This window comes from Tamandua tetradactyla, chromosome 25, assembly GCF_023851605.1.
Source record: "Tamandua tetradactyla isolate mTamTet1 chromosome 25, mTamTet1.pri, whole genome shotgun sequence".
NCBI lineage: Eukaryota > Metazoa > Chordata > Mammalia > Pilosa > Myrmecophagidae > Tamandua > Tamandua tetradactyla.
In genome coordinates this window covers 4,966,830-4,988,013 of record NC_135351.1, presented here as the reverse complement: position 1 = coordinate 4,988,013, position 21,184 = coordinate 4,966,830, and the positions used below count along the sequence as shown (strand labels likewise).

Genomic DNA, 21,184 nt, shown 5'->3' with positions numbered 1-21,184 from the left:
GTATGATATATTTAAGATACTGAAAGAGAAAAATGGCTATCCAAGAATTATTTATCTGGCAAAACTGATCCTCAAAAATGAAGGAGAGTTTATAATACTCAGATAAACAGAAGCTGAAGCAATTCATTAATAAGAGACCTGTACTACAAGAAATATTAAAGGGAATTCTGAAGGCTGAAAAGAGAAGACAGGAGAGAGAGGCCTGGAGGTGAAGTGAAGATTATCAGTAAGGGTAATTAAAAGGATAAAATGAGAAAGAAAATGATGTAACATATAAAAACCAAAGGATAAAATGGTTGAAGTAAGTACTGCCTTTACAGTAACAGCACTGAATGTCAATGGATTAAACTCCCCAGTCAAAAGACATAGATTAGCAGAATGAATTTAAGAAATACGGTCAATCAATATGCTGTTTACAAGAGACTCATCTTAGATCCAGAGATACAAATAGACTGAAAGTGAAAGGCTGGAAAAACATATTTCTCCCAAGCAGTAACCAAAAATGAGCTGAGGTAGATATGCCATTATCAGATAAAATAGACATTAAATGTAAAAATACTGCAAGGGACTAAGAAGAACACTATATATTAATAAAAAGGGAAATCACCAAAAAGAGATGATGATCATACATATTTGTGCACCTAATCAAGGTGCCCCATAGTACATGAGGAAAACACTGGCAAAAACGCAGGGAGTAATAGACACCTTTACAATAATAGTGGGAGACTTCATTACAATGCACTCATCAATGGACAGAACATCTAAACAGAGGATCTAAACAATATGAAAAAATGATCTAGAACTAACAGACATTTATAGAACATCACATCCCAATACAGTAGTATATATATTTTTCTCAAGTGCTCTTGGAACATTTTCTAGGCCAGACCGCATGTTAGGTCACAAAACAGACTGTAATAAATTTGAAAATATTGAAATTATACAAAGCACTTTCTCTGACCATAATGGAATGAAGCTGGTAATGAATAACAAGTGGAGAACTGGAAAATCCACAAATATATGGAAATTTAACCACACATTCTTAAACAATCAGTGGTTCAAAGAAGACACTGCAAAAGAAATCAGTAAGTATCTCAAGACAAAAGAAAATGAGAACAAAACTTACCAAAACTTATGGGATGTAGAGAAGGCAGTGTTGAGAGGAAATTTATACCCTAAATGACTAAATTAAAAAAGAAGAAAGAGCTAAAGTCAAAAAGCTAACTGAACACCTGGAGGAACTAGAAAAAGAACGGCAACTATTCCCAAAGCAAAAATAAGGAAAGAAATAACAAGAATTAGAGCGGAAATAAATGAAAATGAGAACAAAAAATGATAGAATCAATAAAAACAAAAGCTGGTTCCTTGAGAAGATCAATGAAATTGAAAAACCCTTACCTAGACTGACAAAGGAAAAAAGAGAGAAGATGCAAAGGATTAAATTCAGAAATGAGAGGAGGGAGGTCATTACCATTGACCCATAGAAATTAAAAAGGTTATAAGAGGATATATATAGTAACAATTGTATGCCAACAAATTAAACGACTTAGAAGAACTGGACAATTTCGTAGAAACACACAAACAGCCTACACTGATTCTAGAAGAAACAGAAGACGTCAACAAACCAATCACAGGTGAAGAGTTTGAATCAGTCACCAAAACCTCCCAAAATAGAAATGCCTGGGACCAGATGGCTTTACAAGTGAATTCTACCAAGGATTCTAGGAAGAGTTAATATTAACCTGCTCAAATTCTTCAAAAAAACTACGAAGAGGAGGAACATTACTAATTCATTCTATGAGGTCAACATCACCCTAATAACAAAGTCAGATGAAAATATTACAAGAAATGACAACTACAGACCAATTACTCTAATGAACACAGATGCAAAAATTCTCAACAAAATATTTGCAAATTGAATCCAACAGCACATTAAAAGAATTATATACCATGATAATTATTCCAGGTATGCAAGGGTGGTTCAACACAAGAAAATCAATTAATGTAACACTAAACATTAACAAATTGAAGGGGAAAAAAACCACATGATCATCTCAATTGATGCAGAACAGACGTCTGACAAAATGCAGAGTATTTTCTTGATAAAACTAACTTTGAAAGATAGGAATCAAAGCAACTTTCTCAACATGATAAAGGGCTTATCTGAAAAAACCCCCAGCTACCATAATATTCAATGGTGAGAGATTGAGAGCTTTCCCTCTGTGATTTGGAACAAGAAAAGGATGCCTACTGTTCACCATTGTTATTTAACACTGTGCTAGAGTTCTAGCTAGAGTAGTTAGGTAAGAAAAAGAAATAAAAGACATCCAAATTGGAAAGGAGGAAGTAAAATTTCCATTATTTGCAGGCAACATGATCCTATATTTAGAAAGTCCCATGAAATCTACTAGAAAGCTACTGGAGCTAATAAATGAGTTCAGCAAAATGGCAGGGTACAAGATCAACACCCAAACTTCAGTAGTGTTTCTACACGCACATAATGATGAGGATATCAAGAAAAATAGTCCATTTACAATAGCAATTAAAAGAATCAAACATCTAGGATGTAAAGGGCCTACAGTCAGAAACAAATTAATGACCTAAATAAATAGAAGGACATTCCATGTTCATGAATGGGAAGGCAAAATGTTGTTAAGATGTCAGTTCTATCCAAGTTGATTTACAGATTCAGCACAATTCCAACCAAAATTCCAACAGCCTACTTTGCAGAAATGGTAAAGCAAACTATCAGATAACTTTGGAAGGGTAAAGGGCCCAGAATAGCCAAAAGCATCTTGAAAAGGAGGAATGAAGTTGAAGGACTCACACTTCTTGCCTTTAAAGCATATTACAGGGGTACAGTACTTAAAACAGCATGGTGCTACATAAAGACAAATATATTGATTAATGGAGAGTTCAGAAATAGAACCTCACATCTATGGCCAACTGATTTTTTAATAAGGATTTAAAAATGAAACTGAACAAATAACGATGGGATTAAATGCTTCTATAATATCTTTTTAAACTTTTAAAAATATTTTTATTGAGAAATTTTCACACACATACATTCCATACTAGGTGTACAATCAATGGCTCACAATATCACCACATAGTTGTATTTTCATCACCATGATCATCTTTTAGAACATTTGCATCACTCCAGAAAAAGAAATAAAAAGAAAAAAGAAAAAACTCATACATACCATAACCCTTACCCCTCCTCTCTTTGACCACTAGTATTTTCATCTACCTAATTTATTTTACCCTTTGTCCCCCATATTATTTATTTTTTGATCCATATTTTTTTACTCATCTGTTCATACCCTGGATAAAAGGAGCATCAGATACAAGGTTTTCATAATCACACAGTCATATCATAAACGTTGCATCTTTATACAATCCTCTTCAAGATTGTAGTACTGCAACACAGCTCCACAGTTTCATGTACTTCCCACTCTAATACATCATAAACTAAAAAAGGTGATACCTGTATAATGCATAAGAATAACTTCCAGGATAACCTCTCAACTCTGTTTGAAATCTCTCAGCCACTGAAACTTTTTGTCCCACTTCTCTCTTCCCCCTTTTGGTTAAAAAGGCTTTCTCAATCCCTTGATACTGGATCCCAGCTCACCCCAGGATTTCTGTCCCAAGTTGCCAAGGAGATTTACATCCCTGGGAGTCATGTCCCAAGTAGGAGGAGGGCAGTGAGTTCAGAGAGAGAGGCCACATCTGAAAGGCCACATCTGAGCATCAAAGAAGGTTCTCTGGGGGTGACTCGGACCTAATTTTAAGTAGGCATAGCTTATCCTTTGCAGGAATAAGTTTCATAGGGGCAAAACCCAAGATCAAGGGCTTGGCCTATTGATATGGTTGTCCCTGCTGCTTGCAAGAATATCAGAAATTGTCCAGATGGGGACACTGAATATTTCCTCCTTTTTCCCTATTCCCCCAAGGAGACTTTGCAAATACTTCTTTATTCATTGCCAAAATTATTCTGTGATTTATTGGGGCAACACACTAACCTGGACAAACCAACAAAATCTTACTTATGTGAGATTATTCCACATACTTACGGTGTTCACCTAAACTGACCATACAAGTTAAACTAGGAAATGTACTCCGCAAAATATAAATTTTGTACCCAATAAACATCTCTCCCTTTAGTCTCACATAGAAGTTGAAGTTTTAAATTATGGACAATATCATCCTTTACCTTGTATTGTGATATACCTTAGTCCTAGCCAGATCATCTTCATTCACACTCAATGTCTGATCACTTTTTCAACTTTTTTTTAACAGTTCCTCTGTGGGGTACTGCTGACTTTCATAGCTTCAGAGCTCTAACTTTGAGTCTCAGGTGTTACATAAATACCGAAGTTTCTGAGAATGACCGTGTTATATACAAACAACTCAATATCTCAGAATTCATAATTAACAGTTAAACCTCCAGAATATATGTGACTGCTGAAAGAGCTTACAATCTAGGACCCTTTACAACAGGCCCCAACCTGGTAACCTATGCTCCTGACTTTAGGTCACCGAGTTTTTATACTACGGTTAGTCCTTATGATTGAGGCATAATATTTGTCTTTTTGTTCCTGACATTTATATTCAACGTATAGTCCTTAAGACTCATTCACTTAGTTGCGCACCTCACAGCATCATTCCTTCTTGCAACTGCTCAGTAGTTCATTGTATGTAGACACCATAGTTCCCCTTCCATTCCTTAGTCGTTGTACCCTTGGGCCACCTCCATTGTGGATCAGGAACACTGCTGTGTGACAATTAATTTTTGACAAGGCTCCGGCAACCACTTTATTGGGAAAACAGTCTCTTTAATAAATGGTGCTGGGAGAACTGGATAGCCACACCCAAGAGAATGAAAGAGGACCCCTATCTCACACCTTATAAAATATTAATTCAAAATGGATCAAAGACTAAATACCAAACTCAGTTCCATCAAACTTCTAGAAGAAAAGTTAAGGAAGCATTTTCAAGATCTTGTGGTAGACAGTGGTTTCTTAGACCTTACACCCAATACGGAAGCAACAAAGGAAAAATAGGTAAATGGGACCTTTTCAAAATTGAAAACTTTTATGCATCAAAAGACTTTGTCAAGAAGGTGATAAGACAGATGACTCAAGGGGAGAAAATATTTGGAAACCATATATCTGATAAGGATTTAATACCCAGAATATTTAAAGAAATCCCACAATTCAACAATAAAAAGACCAACAACCCAATTACAAAATGGGCAAAATCAAATACAGTCAAGAGGTCATTCTGGAGGTTATTCTTAAGCATTACTTAGATATCCTTTTTTGGTTTTAGTGTATTAGAATATCTTGAAGGAAATACTTGAAACTTTTGAACTGTAATTCAGTAGTCGTAATTCTTAAAGATGACTGTATAACTATATAGCTTTCACGGTATGACCATGTGATTGTGAAAATCTTGTGACTGACGCTTCCTTTATCCAGTGTATGGACAGAGAATAAGAAAATAAAGACAAAAATAAATAAATAATGGGGGTATAATGAGTATGGGATGGTCTGGGTGTTCTTTACTGTTTTAATTTTTATTCTTTTACTTTTTTGGAGTAATGAAAATATTCAAAATTTGATTGTGGTGATGAATGCACAACTATATGATACCATGAACCACTGATTATATTATTTTTTAAAAATTGGGCAAAAGACATGAATAGATATTTTTTCAAAGAGGATACAAAAAATGGCTAAAAAGCACATGAAAAGATGTTCAGTATCACTAGCTATTAGGGAAATGCAAATCAAAACCATAATGAGATATCAGCTCACAACTACAAGAATGGCTGCTATTAAACAAACAGAAAACTACAAGTGTTTCAAAGGATATGGGGAAATAGGAACACTTATTGACTGCTGGTGGTAATGTAAAATGTTACAACTGCTATGGAAGACAGTTTGGCAGTTCCTTGGGGAGCTAAGTATAGACCTGCCATATGATGCAGCAATCCCACTACTAGGCATATACCCAGAAGAACTGAAAGCATGGATGCAAACAGGCATTTGCACACTGATTTTCATAGTAGCATTGTTCATAATTGCCAAAAGATGGAAGCAACCTGTGCTGGTTTGAAACTATTATGTACCCTAGAAAAGCCATGTCTGAATCCTGATTCAATCTTGTGGGGGTGGCCGTTTCTTTCTTTCTTTTTTTTTTTTTAATTTTTTTTTATTAACAGAAAAAAAGAAAAAAAAGAAATTAACCCAACATTTAGAAATCATACCATTCTACATATGCAATCAGTAATTCTTAACATCATCACATAGATGCATGATCATCGTTTCTTAGTACATTTCATCGGTTTAGAAGAACTAGCAACACAACAGAAAAAGATATAGAATGTTAATATAGAGAAAAAAATAAAAGTAATAATAATAGTAAAAAAAAACCCCAAAAACAAAAAAAAAAAAACCAGACAAAAACAACAACAACAACAACAAAAAAAAACCCTATAGCTCAGATGCAGCTTCATTCAGTGTTTTAACATGATTACTTTACAATTAGGTATTATTGTGCTGTACATTTTTGAGTTTTTGTATCTAGTCCTGATGCACAGTCTGTATCCCTTCAGCTCCAATTACCCATTATCTTACCCTGTTTCTAACTCCTGCTGAACTCTGTTACCAATGACATATTCCAAGTTTATTCTCGAATGCCGGTTCACATCAGGGGGACCATACAGTATTTGTCTTTTAGTTTTTGGCTAGACTCGCTCAGCATAATGTTCTTTAGGTCCATCCATGTTATTACATGCTTCATAAGTTTATCCTGTCTTAAAGCTGCATAATATTCCATCGTATGTATATACCACAGTTTGTTTAGCCACTCGTCTGTTGATGGACATTTTGGCTGTTTCCATCTCTTTGCAATTGTAAATAATGCTGCTATAAACATTGGTGTGCAAATGTCCGTTTGTGTCTTTGCCCTTAAGTGCTTTGAGTAGATTCCCAGCAATGGTATTGCTGGGTCGTATGGCAATTCTATATTCAGCTTTTTGAGGAACCGCCAAACTGCCTTCCACAGTGGTTGCACCATTTGACATTCCCACCAACAGTGGATAAGTGTGCCTCTTTCTCCACATCCTCTCCAGCACTTGTCATTTCCTGTTTTGTTGATAATGGCCATTCTGGTGGGTGTGAGATGATATCTCATTGTGGTTTTGATTTGCATTTCTCTAATGGCCAGGGACATGGAGCATCTCTTCATGTGCCTTTTGGCCATTTGTATTTCCTCTTCTGATAGGTGTCTGTTCAAGTCTTTTTCCCATTTTGTAATTGGGTTGGCTGTCTTTTTGTTGTTGAGTTGAACAATCTCTTTATAAATTCTGGATACTAGACCTTTATCTGATATGTCATTTCCAAATATTGTCTCCCATTGTGTAGGCTGTCTTTCTACTTTCTTGATGAAGTTCTTTGATGCACAAAAGTGTTTAATTTTGAGGAGCTCCCATTTATTTATTTCCTTCTTCAGTGCTCTTGCTTTAGGTTTAAGGTCCATAAAACCGCCTCCAATTGTAAGTTTCATAAGATATCTCCCAACATTTTCCTCTAACTGTTTTATGGTCTTAGACCTAATGTTTAGATCTTTAATCCATTTTGAGTTAACTTTTGTATAGGGTGTGAGATACGGGTCCTCTTTCATTCTTTTGCATATGGATATCCAGTTCTCTAGACACCATTTATTGAAGAGACTGTTCTGTCCCAGGTGAGTTAGCTTGACTGCCTTATCAAAGATCAAATGTCCATAGATGAGAGGGTCTATATCTGAGCACTCTATTCGATTCCATTGGTCGATATATCTATCTTTATGCCAATACCATGCTGTTTTGGCCACTGTGACTTCATAATACGCCTTAAAGTCAGGCAGCGCGAGACCTCCAGCTTCGTTTTTTTTCCTCAAGATGTTTTTAGCAATTCGGGGCATCCTGCCCTTCCAGATAAATTTGCTTATTGGTTTTTCTATTTCTGAAAAATAAGTTATTGGGATTTTGATTGGTATTGCATTGAATCTGTAAATCAATTTAGGTAGAATTGACATCTTAACTATATTTAGTCTTCCAATCCATGAACATGGTATGCCCTTCCATCTATTTAGGTCTTCTGTGATTTCTTTTAACAGTTTTTTGTAGTTTTCTTTGTATCGGTCTTTTGTCTTTTTAGTTAAATTTATTCCTAGGTATTTTATTCTTTTAGTTGCAATTGTAAATGGAATTCGTTTCTTGATTTCCCCCTCAGCTTGTTCATTACTAGTGTATAGAAATGCTACAGATTTTTGAATGTTGATCTTGTAACCTGCTACTTTGCTGTACTCATTTATTAGCTCTAGTAGTTTTGTTGTGGATTTTTCCGGGTTTTTGACGTATAGTATCATATCATCTGCAAACAGTGATAGTTTTACTTCTTCCTTTCCAATTTTGATGCCTTGTATTTCTTTTTCTTGTCTAATTGCTCTGGCTAGAACCTCCAACACAATGTTGAATAATAGTGGTGATAGTGGACATCCTTGTCTTGTTCCTGATCTTAGGGGGAAAGTTTTCAATTTTTCCCAATTGAGGATGATATTAGCTGTGGGTTTTTCATATATTCCCTCTATCATTTTAAGGAGGTTCCCTTGTATTCCTATCTTTTGAAGTGTTTCTAACAGGAAAGGATGTTGAATCTTGTCAAATGCCTTCTCTGCATCAATTGAGATGATCATGTGATTTTTCTGCTTTGATTTGTTGATATGGTGTATTACATTAATTGATTTTCTTATGTTGAACCATCCTTGCATACCTGGGATGAATCCTACTTGGTCATGATGTATAATTCTTTTAATGTGTTGTTGGATACGATTTGCTAGAATTTTATTGAGGATTTTTGCATCTATATTCATTAGAGAGATTGGTCTGTAGTTTTCTTTTTTTGTAATATCTTTGCCGGGTTTTGGTATGAGGGTGATGTTGGCTTCATAGAATGAATTAGGTAGTTTTCCCTCCACTTTGATTTTTTTGAAGAGTTTGAGGAGAGTTGGTACTAATTCTTTCTGGAATGTTTGATAGAATTCACATGTGAAGCCGTCTGGTCCTGGACTTTTCTTTTTAGGAAGCTTTTGGATGACTAATTCAATTTCTTTACTTGTGATTTTTGTTTGTTGAGGTCATCTATTTCTTGTGTTTGTTGAGGTCATCTATTTCTTCTTGAGTCAAAGTTGGTTGTTCATGTCTTTCCAGGAACCCGTCCATTTCATCTAAATTGTTGTATTTATTAGTGTAAAGTTGTTCATAGTATCCTGTTATTACCTCCTTTATTTCTGTGAGGTCAGTACTTATGTCTCCTCTTCCATTTCTGATCTTATTTATTTGCATCCTCTCTCTTCTTCTTTTTGTCAATCTTGATAAGGGCCCATCAATCATTGATTTTCTCATAGAACCAACTTCTGGTCCTATTGATCTTCTCTATTGTTTTCAATTTCATTTATTTCTGCTCTGATCTTTGTTATTTCTTTCCTTTTGCTTGCTTTGGGATTAGTTTGCTGTTCTTTCTCCAGTTCTTCCAATTGAACAGTTAATTCCTGCATTTTTGCCTTTTCTTCTTTTCTGATATAGGCATTTAGGGCAATAAATTTCCCTCTTAGCACTGCCTTTGCTGCGTCCCATAGGTTTTGGTATGCTGTGTTTTCATTTTCATTCGCCTCGAGGTATTTACTAATTTCTTTTGCAATTTCTTCTTTGACCCCCTCGTTGTTTAAGAGTGTGTTGTTGAGCCTCCACGTATTTGTGGATTTTCTGGCACTCTGCCTATTATTGATTTCCAACTTCATTCCTTTATGATCCGAGAAAGTGTTGTGTATGATTTCAATCTTTAAATTTGTTAGGACTTGCTTTGTGACCCAGCATATGGTCTATCTTTGAGAATGATCCATGAGCACTTGAGAAAAAAGGTGTATCCTGCTGTTGTGGGATGTAATGTCCTATAAATGTCTGTTAAGTTTAGCTCATTTATAGTAATATTCAGATTCTCTATTTCTTTATTGATCCTCTGTCTAGATGTTCTGTCCATTGATGAGAGTGGGGAATTGAAGTCTCCAACTATTATGGTATATGTGTCTATTTCCCTTTTCAGTGTTTGCAGTGTATTCCTTACATATTTTGGGGCATTCTGGTTCGGTGCGTAAATATTTATGATTGTTATGTCTTCTTGTTGAATTGTTCCTTTTATTAGTAGATAGTGTCCTTCTTTGTCTCTTTCAACTGTTTTACATTGAAGTCTAATTTGTTGGATATTAGTATAGCCACTCCTGCTCTTTTCTGGTTGTTATTTGCATGAAATATCTTTTCCCAACCTTTCACTTTCAACCTATGTTTATCTTTGGGTCTAAGATGTGTTTCCTGTAGACAGCATATAGAAGGATCCTGTTTTTTAATCCATTCTGCCAATCTATGTCTTTTGATTGGGGAATTCAGTCCATTAACATTTAGTGTTATTACTGTTTGGATAATATTTTCCTCTGCCATTTTGCCTTTTGTATTATATATATCATATCTGATTTTCCTTCTTTCTTCACTCTTCTCCATACCTCTCTCTTCTGTCTTTTCATATCTGACTCTAGTGCTCCCTTTAGTATTTCTTGCAGAGCTGGTCTCTTGGTCACAAATTCTCTCAGTAACTTTTTGTCTGAGAATGTTTTAATTTCTCCCTCATTTTTGAAGGACAATTTTGCTGGATATAGGAGTCTTGGTTGGCAGTTTTTCTCTTTTAGTAAATTAAATATATCATCCCACTGTCTTCTAGCCTCCATGGTTTCTGCTGAGAAATCTACACATAGTCTTATTGGGTTTCCCTTGTATGTGATGGATTGTTTTTCTCTTGCTGCTTTCAGGATCCTCTCTTTCTCTTTGACCTCTGACATTCTAACTAGTAAGTGTCTTGGAGAATGCCTATTTGGGTCTAATCTCTTTGGGGTGCACTGCACTTCTTGGATCTGTAATTTTAGGTCTTTCATAAGAGTTGGGAAGTTTTCAGTGATAATTTCTTCCATTAGTTTTTCTCCTCCTTTTCCCTTCTCTTCTCCTTCTGGGACACCCACAACACATATATTTGTGTGGTTCATATTGTCCTTGAGTTCCCTGATACCCTGTTCAAATTTTTCCATTCTTTTCCCGATAGTTTCTGTTTCTTTTTGGAATTCAGATGTTCCATCCTCCAAATCACTAATTCTATCTTCTGTCTCTTCAAATCTATCATTGTAGGTATCCATTGTTTTTTCCATCTTTTCTACTTTATCCTTCACTTCCATAAGTTCTGTGATTTGTTTTTTCAGTTTTTCTATTTCTTCTTTTTGTTCAGCCCATGTCTTCTTCATGTCCTCCCTCAATTTATCGATTTCATTTTTGAAGAGGTTTTCCATTTCTGTTCGTATATTCAGCATTAGTTGTCTCAGCTCCTGTATCTCATTTGAACTATTGGTTTGTTCCTTTGACTGGGCCATATTTTCAATTTTTTGAGCGTGATCCGTTATCTTCTGCTGGCGTCTGGGCATTTAGTCAGATTTCCTTGGGTGCTGGACCCAACAATTTGGAAGATTTTTCTGTGAAATCTCTGGGTTCTGTTTTTCTTATCCTGCCCAGTAGGTGGCGCTCGTGGCACACGTTTGTCTGCGGGTCCCACCAGTAAAAGGTGCTGTGGGTCCTTTAATTTTGGAAAACTCTCGCCGTGGGGGAGTTTCACCAGCCGAAGCGGCTTGGAAGAGTACCAGCCGGCCTGGGGTCCGAACGCGGGGAGGGTTGCCGGCCGCCGTAGCCCGGGAGAGTGCCCGTCCGAATTTCCTAGTCGGCCCGGGGCGCCAAGCGTGGCGGGAGGGCGCCAGCCGCCGCGGCCCACCCGGGAGAGTGCACCGTTCCCGGGGAGTCACGTGTTTGGAAGGGCCCCCCCCGCCCCCTTCACCATTCTCCGCAGCCTGGGGATTTCCGATCCAATTCTCTCAGTTGGTCCGGGGGGCCGCACGTGGTGTGGGCGCCAGCCGCCGCGGCTTGAGGGGACCGCCTGTCCAATTCTCCCAGCCGGCCCGGGAAGGGGGAAGGGAGGAACTCCGGTCGCTTGCCGCCCCGCCCGGTGAAGCCTGCGCCCCTCGGCGATCTCACCGGAGCGGGTTCTCTCAGCCAGTCAGCCGTTCCAGGATGGGGTACGCTGTCTTTTTTATCTCTGTCGTGGCTCTGGGAACTGTTCTGTATCGTTTCTACTCCCCTAGTAGCTGTTCTGGAGGAAGAACTAAGATCCGCGCGTCTTACTAAGCCGCCATCTTCTCTGGAAGTCTGTGGCCGTTTCTTTTAATCCTGATCCAGTATTGTAGGGTGTAAACCTAATTAGATTATCTCCATGAGGATGTGATTTGCCCAATTCAGGGTTTGGCCTTTTGATTAGCTGGAGATGTGACTCCACCTATTCAAGATGGGTCTTGATTAGTTTTATTAGAATCCTTTAAAAGGAGAAAGATTTTGGAGAAATCTTAGATGCAGATGCTTGGAGAACAGTTGCTTCAGAGCTGACAGAGATACAGATGTTTGGGGATGTTTGCAGACGCCTGAAGTGCCGACAGAGAACAGATGCCTAGACATGGGCAGAGCCCAGCAGATGTCACTATGTGCTTTCCCATGAGATGCTAAGCAATTAGAATCCAGAGTTGTGTCTCAGAGTAGCTAAGTGAAGGTCCACAGATGCTTAGAGAGGAAACCACTGGCATCAGAAGCTGGAGGCAACAGAACCAGGAACAAGGACGAGGATACGAGCTATATGCTTTCCCAGATCAGCATTCCTCGAGCCAAGGTATCTTTCTCTGGATGCCTTAGTTTGGACATTCTTACGGTCTTAGAACTGTAAACTTGTAACATAATAAATTTCCTTTATAAAAGCCATTCCCTTTCTGGTTTATTGCATTCTGGCACCATTAACAAACCATTACACAACCCAAATGTTCATCAATAGATGAATGGATTAAATGTAGTAGATAGATATAGATAGATAGATAGATAGATAGATAGATAGACAGACAGACAGATAGACAGATAGATAGATAGATAATGATGGAGTAATATCATATAAGAAAGAACGACGCTATAAGAAAGAACGAAGTCCTGATGCATGCAACAGTATGGATGTACCTGGAGGATAGGACATTACGTTTAGTGATATAAGCCAGACACAAAAGGACAAATAAGGTATGATCTCACTAATATGAACTAAATACAATGAGTAAGTTCATGGAGTTATTATCTAGAAGAGGGGTTATTAGAAGATAGAATGAGAATAGAGAATGGGGAACGGATGCTTAATTTGTGCAGAATTTTAAAATATGGTTGATTGTAAATGTTTGGAAATGGATAGAGATAATGGTGGTATGTGTCAATAACAGTGCTGAATCGTGCCTGTGATTGTGTGGAAAGGGGAAGATTAGGGTCATGTGTTTCAACGAAGGAAAGTTAGAGGACGAAACAATGGACTGTATAACACAGTGAACCCCATTGTGGACAAAGACTGGTTAATTGCACAAATAAAAAAAATGTTCTTACATGAACTAGAAAAAACGTACATCACAACTACAAGGTGTTAATAGTGGGTGGTATATGGGGGAAAATGCACTACGGCACATATGGTCTATAGTTAACAATAGTATCCATCAATTGTAACAAAAATACCATACCAAAGCTAAGTGTCAATAATGGGGGAGAGGAGGTATAAGGTGCATGTGGTTTTTCTTTTTGGAGCTATGAAAATATTCTGTAACTAACTGTGGTGATGAAAGCACAGCTTTATAATTAAACTGAGACCCATGACTGTACACCTTGGATGAACTGGACGGTTTGCAAATAAAATTGAGTGGGGAAAGAAACATATGTACCTAACAACAGAGCCCCTAAATATGTGGATCAAACACTGACAGCTTTGAAGGGAGAAATACAATAATAACAGAAGACTTCAATATTCTATTTCCAATAGTGGAAATGGATACAGAAAGCCATTTGACAAAATCTAGCATGCTTTCTTGATAGAATTTCTCAGCAAAATAGGAATATTCCTCTATGAATATTTGCAGATGACATGATTCTACATACAGAAAATCCTCAAGAATCTACAAGAAAGTTATTAGAGCCAATAAATTAATTCAGCAAAGTATCAGAATACAGGACTCACAGGCAAAAAAATCAGAGGTGATTCCATACACCGGCAATGAACAATCCAAGAAAGAAGTCAAGATTTTCATTTATAATGCCAACTAAAATAATAAAATATTTAGGAATAAATTTAACCAAGGAAGTTGTGGTGGTTTGAAGCTGTATGTAACCCAGAAAACATGTTCTTAAATTTAATCTATGCCTGTGGATGTGAACCCATTGTAAGAAGGACCTTTTGATGAAGTTACTTCACTTAAGGTATAGCCCAGCCCAATCAGGGTAAGTCAATTCAAATGCTGGAGTCCTTTATAAGCAGAATGAAATTCAGACACAGAAAGAAAAAGCCATAGGAAACATGAAGCTGAACATGAACAGAACCTGAAAAGAGAGACCAGGAGATGCCATCATGCTTCTTTGCCATGCACAAGCTAAGGACCAAACATCACCAGCAGTCAGTGCCAGAACCCCACAGTCTTCAGGAAGAAAGCATTGCCTCAGTGATACCTTGATTTAGACGTTTTTTCCTGCCTCAAATAAATTCCCATTGTTTAGCCTGACATATTTCATGGAATTTGCTTGAGTAGCCTAGGAAACTAGAACAGATGTGAAGGACACATTCATGGAAAACTACAATCAATCCAGACAGAAACTAAAGAAGACCTAAATCAATGGAAAATCATACTCATGGACTAGAAGACATTATTTAATAAGATGCTAATACCACCAAGGCGATCTGCAGATCCAACCCAATCAAAATCCCAACAGCCTTCTTTGCTGAAGTAGAAAAGCTAATCATCAAATTTACATGGACAGGTAAAGTGCTCCGAATAGCCAAAACTATCTCAAAAAAGAAGAACAAAGTTGAGGGACTTACACCTCCCAACTTCAAAACTTATTACAAAGCAACAATAATCAAAAGTGTGGTACTGGCACAAGGACAAACATATAGACCAATGGAATAGACGTGAGAGCACAAAGATAAACCTTCATATCTATGGCCAATTGATTTTTGACAAGGCTGCTACGTCCACTCAACTGAGAAAGAATAGTCTCTTCAACAAATGCTGCTGGGAAAACTGGATAGCCACATGCAGAAGAATTGAAGTGGGCCTCTTCCTCATACCATATACAAAAATTAACTTAAAATGGCTCAATGACCTAAATATTAAGAACTAAAACTGTAAAACTTTTGGAAAGGAAATATTTTCAGGTCCTTGTATTAAGCAATGGATTCTTAGATTTTACACCAAAAGCACGAGCAACAAAAGAAATAAAATAGAATATTTTGGAAAATAGGAACCCTCATAAGTCGTCCGTGGAAATGTAAAATGGGTCATTATCGGTGAAAAATATTTTCTTTAATCAGAAAGTTAAACACAGAATTCCCATATGACCCAGCAATTCCACCTCAAGGTATATAATCCCCAAAGTTGCAAGCAGCAATTTAAGCACTGATATTCATACACCAATATCCACTTCCAATGTATTTGTATACCAATGTCCACAGCACCTATGGCATTACTCATAAAAGCCAAAAGGTGGAAGCACCCCTAGTATCCACGAAGAAATGAACAGATAAACAAAATGCGGTATATCCATACAATTGAATATTATTCCTCCATAAAAAGGAATGAAGTTCTGATACATGCTACAGCACGTATGAAGCTTGATGACATGAGTGAAATAATCCAGACACAAAAGATCAGATATTGCATGATTCCACTTACATGAAATAACTAGAATACGCTAATACATAGAGGCAGAAAGTAGAATACAGGGTATTGGGGTGGGGGTGGGGTGGGGAGGGGGAATAGGGAGTTAATGCATAATGGGTGTAGGGCTTCTGATTGGGGTAATGGATGGTAGTGAGGGTAGCACAACACTGTGAATGTGATTAATCCCACTGACTTGCGTGTTTGGCAGTTGCTAAGAGTGGAAATGTGGTGTTGTATATATGTTACACAAATTTTAAAAAGAGAGAGGAAGACTAAACAGACAATAACAAATGCAATCCATAATCCTGGACTGGACCTAATAAGGGAAGAGAAAAGGTCCAAAAGGACATTATTGGGACAAATGAAAAAAATGGAATATAGACAGTAAGCTTTAAATCACTGTTGAATTTCTTGAACTTGATTATTGTGCTGAAGCTGGTTACATAAGGGAATATCCTTGTTCTTATTTAGGAAATGTACATGGAAATGTTATGTGTTTGAGGAACATAATCTATACAACCTACTCTCAAATGTTTAGAAAGTATGTAGATATATACACAGAATGATATAATACATTTGACAAAAGTTAAAAGTTGATAAAAATGGGCTTCTCTGCATTATTTTGTACTATTTTTGCAAATTTTCTGTTAAGTTTGAAATTATTACAAACTCAAAAAATTTTTAAAGTTTATATTAAATATATCATAGCACATTCATAAGATGGAATACTATACAGCCTTTCAAAATTGTTTTTAAATAAGTCTGAAAAGTATAATAAATATATAATATATATAGAGAGAGAGAGAGAGAGAAAGAGAAGTATAGAAAATAAAAACAAAAATGTTGACAAAAATTATATCTAGACGGTAGGGTGATTTTCATTTTCTTCTTTGCACTTTACGTTTTTCAAATTTTCTACAAACAACACGAATTACATTTATAATAAAAAAATGTACAATTAGCTGGTTCAATTAAGTTTAACCCTCTGATACTCTGAAATATTTCTAACAGCTTTTGAAAATGATGCTGTATATGAACATTAAATAACTCAAAATATGCTCACAGAGTAAAGAAACAGAAAGGAAATATGGTCATGCCCTGAAAAATCACGCATCTGGGTCTAAGATTTCAATTCATGAGGAGTTTTATTTGGTATCTCTACTGTATCAGCTTGAACCGTGTCTCCTTAAATCTGCCAAGATCAACCAGAGCTCCAGCGGGTCCTGCGAGGATAGCAGAGCTCAGAGAAGGAGGGAAAGCTTCCCTGTCCATCCTTGTGACTTTCTGGACCTGGCCCCTTAGCCCATAAATTCCCCTTACACTGTCTGCTACTTTAGTCCAGTCTTAATTGAGTGCATCTTTCACAAGGTTTCCAATAATTTCTTTTGTTTCAATGCATGCCCCTCTTTTGCCCCATTAGTAATTTTTTAAGCAGTGTATATCTTAGGAAAGCCTTGTGAATTAGTTTAGTGAGGGATTCCCAAGAGCCACATAAACACTGAATGTAGGGGGTAGCAAACTTTCTTAGGACTCAGTGTTAGAGAGTAATTAAAGAAGGTTCACTAACATATTACCATCTGTTATCATAACTCATTTCAACTTACAGTGTGATGGTGTCCATTTATAATGGAATTTGTTCATTATTTTGCATAAAATGGCTATGAATTTTGGCACTTGGAAGCAAGTTTGCTCTATTGAAATGAACAGGAAATTCCAAGAAAATTCACAAATTACCTCTAAGGCAGGGCAAGTCTGTATACCAAAATATTCATATTAACTTTCACTAGTAAGTCTATTTTTAAATAGACTTACTTAATACTTTCCCCATTTTCCAAAGATGACCACACATAAGAATGTGATGGACACTTCTGGTCACCTACCCAACTGCCATTGCCCACCCCCTTCCTTGCTAACAGAATCCTGACTTACTCATGCATCCCAATGTGACCAAAGTACTTCTCACAGGTTCTGTGATGGCAGCCTTGGGCTTTGACCCAGGTAAGCAAGAACTTGGTTAAGGTTAAGACAAATGAGCAGGAAGACACAATGGGAGTGCAATCCAGCTTAAGAAAGCATCACCATATACATTATTCCATTACAACCCTGGGCAAGTAGGTCTGACTATCATCTTTCTCAATTTACAAAAGAGGAAATTGAGATTTGTAGTTAAATGATTTGACCAAAGTGGCAGATTCTAGGACTGCCTGTATCCCTTCACTCAAACTTCCACGCTCTGTCAGGTAACACATGCCACTTCTCTGGGTTACAAACAATAATAAGTCCTTGGAAAACTCCAGATGCAAAGACCCAATCTGATAGCCTTGCTCACCTGTATTAAACGAGTATGCTACGGGAGGAAGCATGAGGCACATATGGCCTAAATTTTAAAATCACACAGAAATATGTGGTTTAAAATTAATATTCTACAGGTTAATACAGTCAATCATTTTTACCAGAATATAACATCCAGCCAAGGCCTAGAAAACTACCTACTGTTTCCAAATTCCCAGATCATGCTAGTGGTATTAACATGTGATGGATTAATAGACATCAAATAGCAGTTAGAAAGTTGATATTTGGGGAATTTTTCTTAATATTCATAATCCCGAAAATACAATGTATCCCTGGGGCTCAATACAGCATAGAGGAAAATAAAAGTTAAAGGTAATCATTATGATTATCAGTCTTGATAGTGACGATACATTCCAGATTTCATTTTAAACAAGACCAGTCTTCACTTCTTGGTTACTGAAGAACTACCGTCTCCCACATTTCTAAACTGACTACAATTTTTCTTATCATGACCTCGCCAGTAGTTACCAAATGCAGAGTATGAAATCACGCTGTACATCAAACTTCACTCGGTGCCTTGGTTTCTCCATGGGTAAATCAGGGATGAAGCCTGATGCAGCAAGGATGAAGAGTCATGTCAACACGAAGGACTTCTCCCAGCTACTTGGATGATAACCGCCCCGTGGCTGCCCAAGATAAAAAGAGTTCTGAGCCAAGGTGGAGGCAAGCAATGAGTAAAGGACGAGGATACGAACAACCGGCTCCTGTGGCTTCCTATCTAGTGGCTAGGAGAGCACAGTTCAGCTTGTGCTGTCCCGAACCCTGTTGTGCTTCTTAAATGCAAATGTCCCCGGCTCCTGTCGCCCTTTTGTCGCTGTAGCCGGGGGACCGCAACTGCTGCAATGGCAGTTGGGTAGGTGACCAGAAGTGTCCATCACATTCTTATGTATGGTCATCTTTGGAAAATGGGGAAAGTATTAAGTAAGTCTATTTAAAAACAGACTTACTAGTGAAAGTTAATATGAATATTTTGGTATACAGACTTGCCCTGCCTTAGAGGTAATTTGTGAATTTTCTTGGAATTTCCTGTTCATTTCAATAGAGCAAACTTGCTTCCAAGTGCCAAAATTCATAGCCATTTTATGCAAAATAATGAACAAATTCCATTATAAATGGACGCCATCACACTGTAAGTTGAAATGAGTTATGATAACAGATGGTAATATGTTAGTGAACCTTCTTTAATTACTCTCTAACACTGAGTCCTAAGAAAGTTTGCTACCCCCTACATTCATATAGGGGGTACCTATACTCCCCGCAACACAGGCCGGCTCCCGTGGAAACATGCTTCTAAGAAGGGACAGATTCTGAGTGTCGCCGCAACCGCCCCAAGTGCACAGAAAACAGCCCTGCCCAGCCTGGTAATCGCTGTCGCCCTCCCGGGGCCACACCAGGCCCCGCTTTTCCTTAACGATACTGCAATGCAAATAAAAAGTAATCACTCCCCCAACGACAACTGCAGCAGCGACGGGGCTGTGCCCGTTCCGCCACATCCTGGCTCGGGACAGCGGCGTCCAGCCTGGGCGGCCGGCGGCGCGCTGGAAGCGGAAGCTCGGCCTTTCCTAGAGGCGCCGCGCGCGGCCCCGGGGGCGCGGCCTCGGCGCAGACGCTCCGCGCTCAGGCTGACTTTCGCTTCCGTGGCTCGCAGGCCCTGCCCCGCCGGGACTAAGGCAGAAAACCCCGACCGAAGGGTCCCCCGGGCAAGAAGTGTAAGAAGACAGAGCCCAGGGGAGGGCAGCCTGGCGCCGGCCGCCCCGCGCCCTGGCCCCGCACAGCTCCGCGCCCACCAAACCCGCTCACCCCCGCGCTCAGCCCGGCAGTCCACAGCGTCCAGCTCCCTTGGCCCCGCCGTCCACGGCAGTTCACGGGGTCCGCAGCATCCAGCGTCCTCAGTCCCGCCAGCCCCGCCGCGCCCCGCGCCCAGCTCGGCTCTTCGTGACAGGAGATCGATAAACCACGAAGGGCGTGGACAGCTGCTGCCCCACCTCCTGCCCCTCCTCCAGGAGCTTGTACCCCGGAAGCCAGGCGCTCGCCCCCGTCGCCCGGCTCGCCGTGATCCGTGGGTGCTGGGGCGGCGGGAGTGGGGCGGGTGTCCAAGAAACTTCGCGAAGCCCAAGTGCCCTTCCACCGCCCGTGGGCTTTACCTCGGCCCTTGTCAGATCTCCCAGATACAAACTCCGGCGAGCAGCCTTCTCCCTTTCACTTCAGGAGGCCAGAGCTTCTGTCAGAGGATCGCGTTTATCCTGCCTTTTATAGCGGGTACAAAGACCAAAAGACTTACCAGATCCTGGGGCCCACCCCCGCGGGAGGAGGCGGGCGCAGGGGAATGCCGGGCTACGCCGCCCAGTGCCAGAAACTTGGCGCGCGCTGGCCAGCACTCTGCATCCGGTAAGTGGGGCAGCGAAATCCACTCTGTAGGGGAGTTAATGAGGTGTCTCTTCTACAGCCTTATAAAATGGAGCTTGGGAGGTCTAAAGCAAAAAAAAAAAAAAAAAAAAAAAAAAAAAAAAAAGAAAAAGGAAATACGGGAGACAAGCTTCCCAGCCAAGGCGGCCGGCGCCACACTTTTGCGGGCGGCTTCGAGTCCGCGACTACAAGTCTCGGATCAGAGGGCTATCCAAAGTCTGGGCTGGCAAATCTGATTCCGAGTCTTGCTGCAGCGAGACCCCCGAGCGGCCGCAGCGGCGGCGGTCCGAGCTAATCCCTCCCTCCTTCCGGGCTGGCTGAGAGACTCGGAGAGACAAGCTTCCCAGCCAAGGCGGCCGGCGCGACACTTTTGCGGGCGGCTTTGAGTCCGTGACTACAAGTCTCGGATCAGAGGGCTATCCAAAGTCTGGGCTGGCAAGTCTGATTGTGAGACGTGGCTGCGGCGAGACCCCTGAGCGGCCGCAGCTGCGGCGGTCCGAGCTAATCCCTC

The 21,184-nt window shown here is 39.3% G+C and overlaps 1 protein-coding gene across 4 annotated transcripts in view; it reads right to left on the bottom strand.

The window, feature by feature from the left end:
• Positions 1–20,659, bottom strand: part of RIPK1 (receptor interacting serine/threonine kinase 1) — a 61,140-nt gene extending 40,481 nt beyond the window's left edge. For 2 of the 4 annotated variants that reach the window (XM_077143424.1, XM_077143420.1), the window contains exon 1: positions 20,412–20,535. The gene's annotated coding sequence lies outside the window, so the exon portion shown is untranslated. The other 2 variants (XM_077143423.1, XM_077143421.1) reach the window with 2 other exon arrangements.
• Positions 20,660–21,184: the final 525 nt, after the last annotated feature.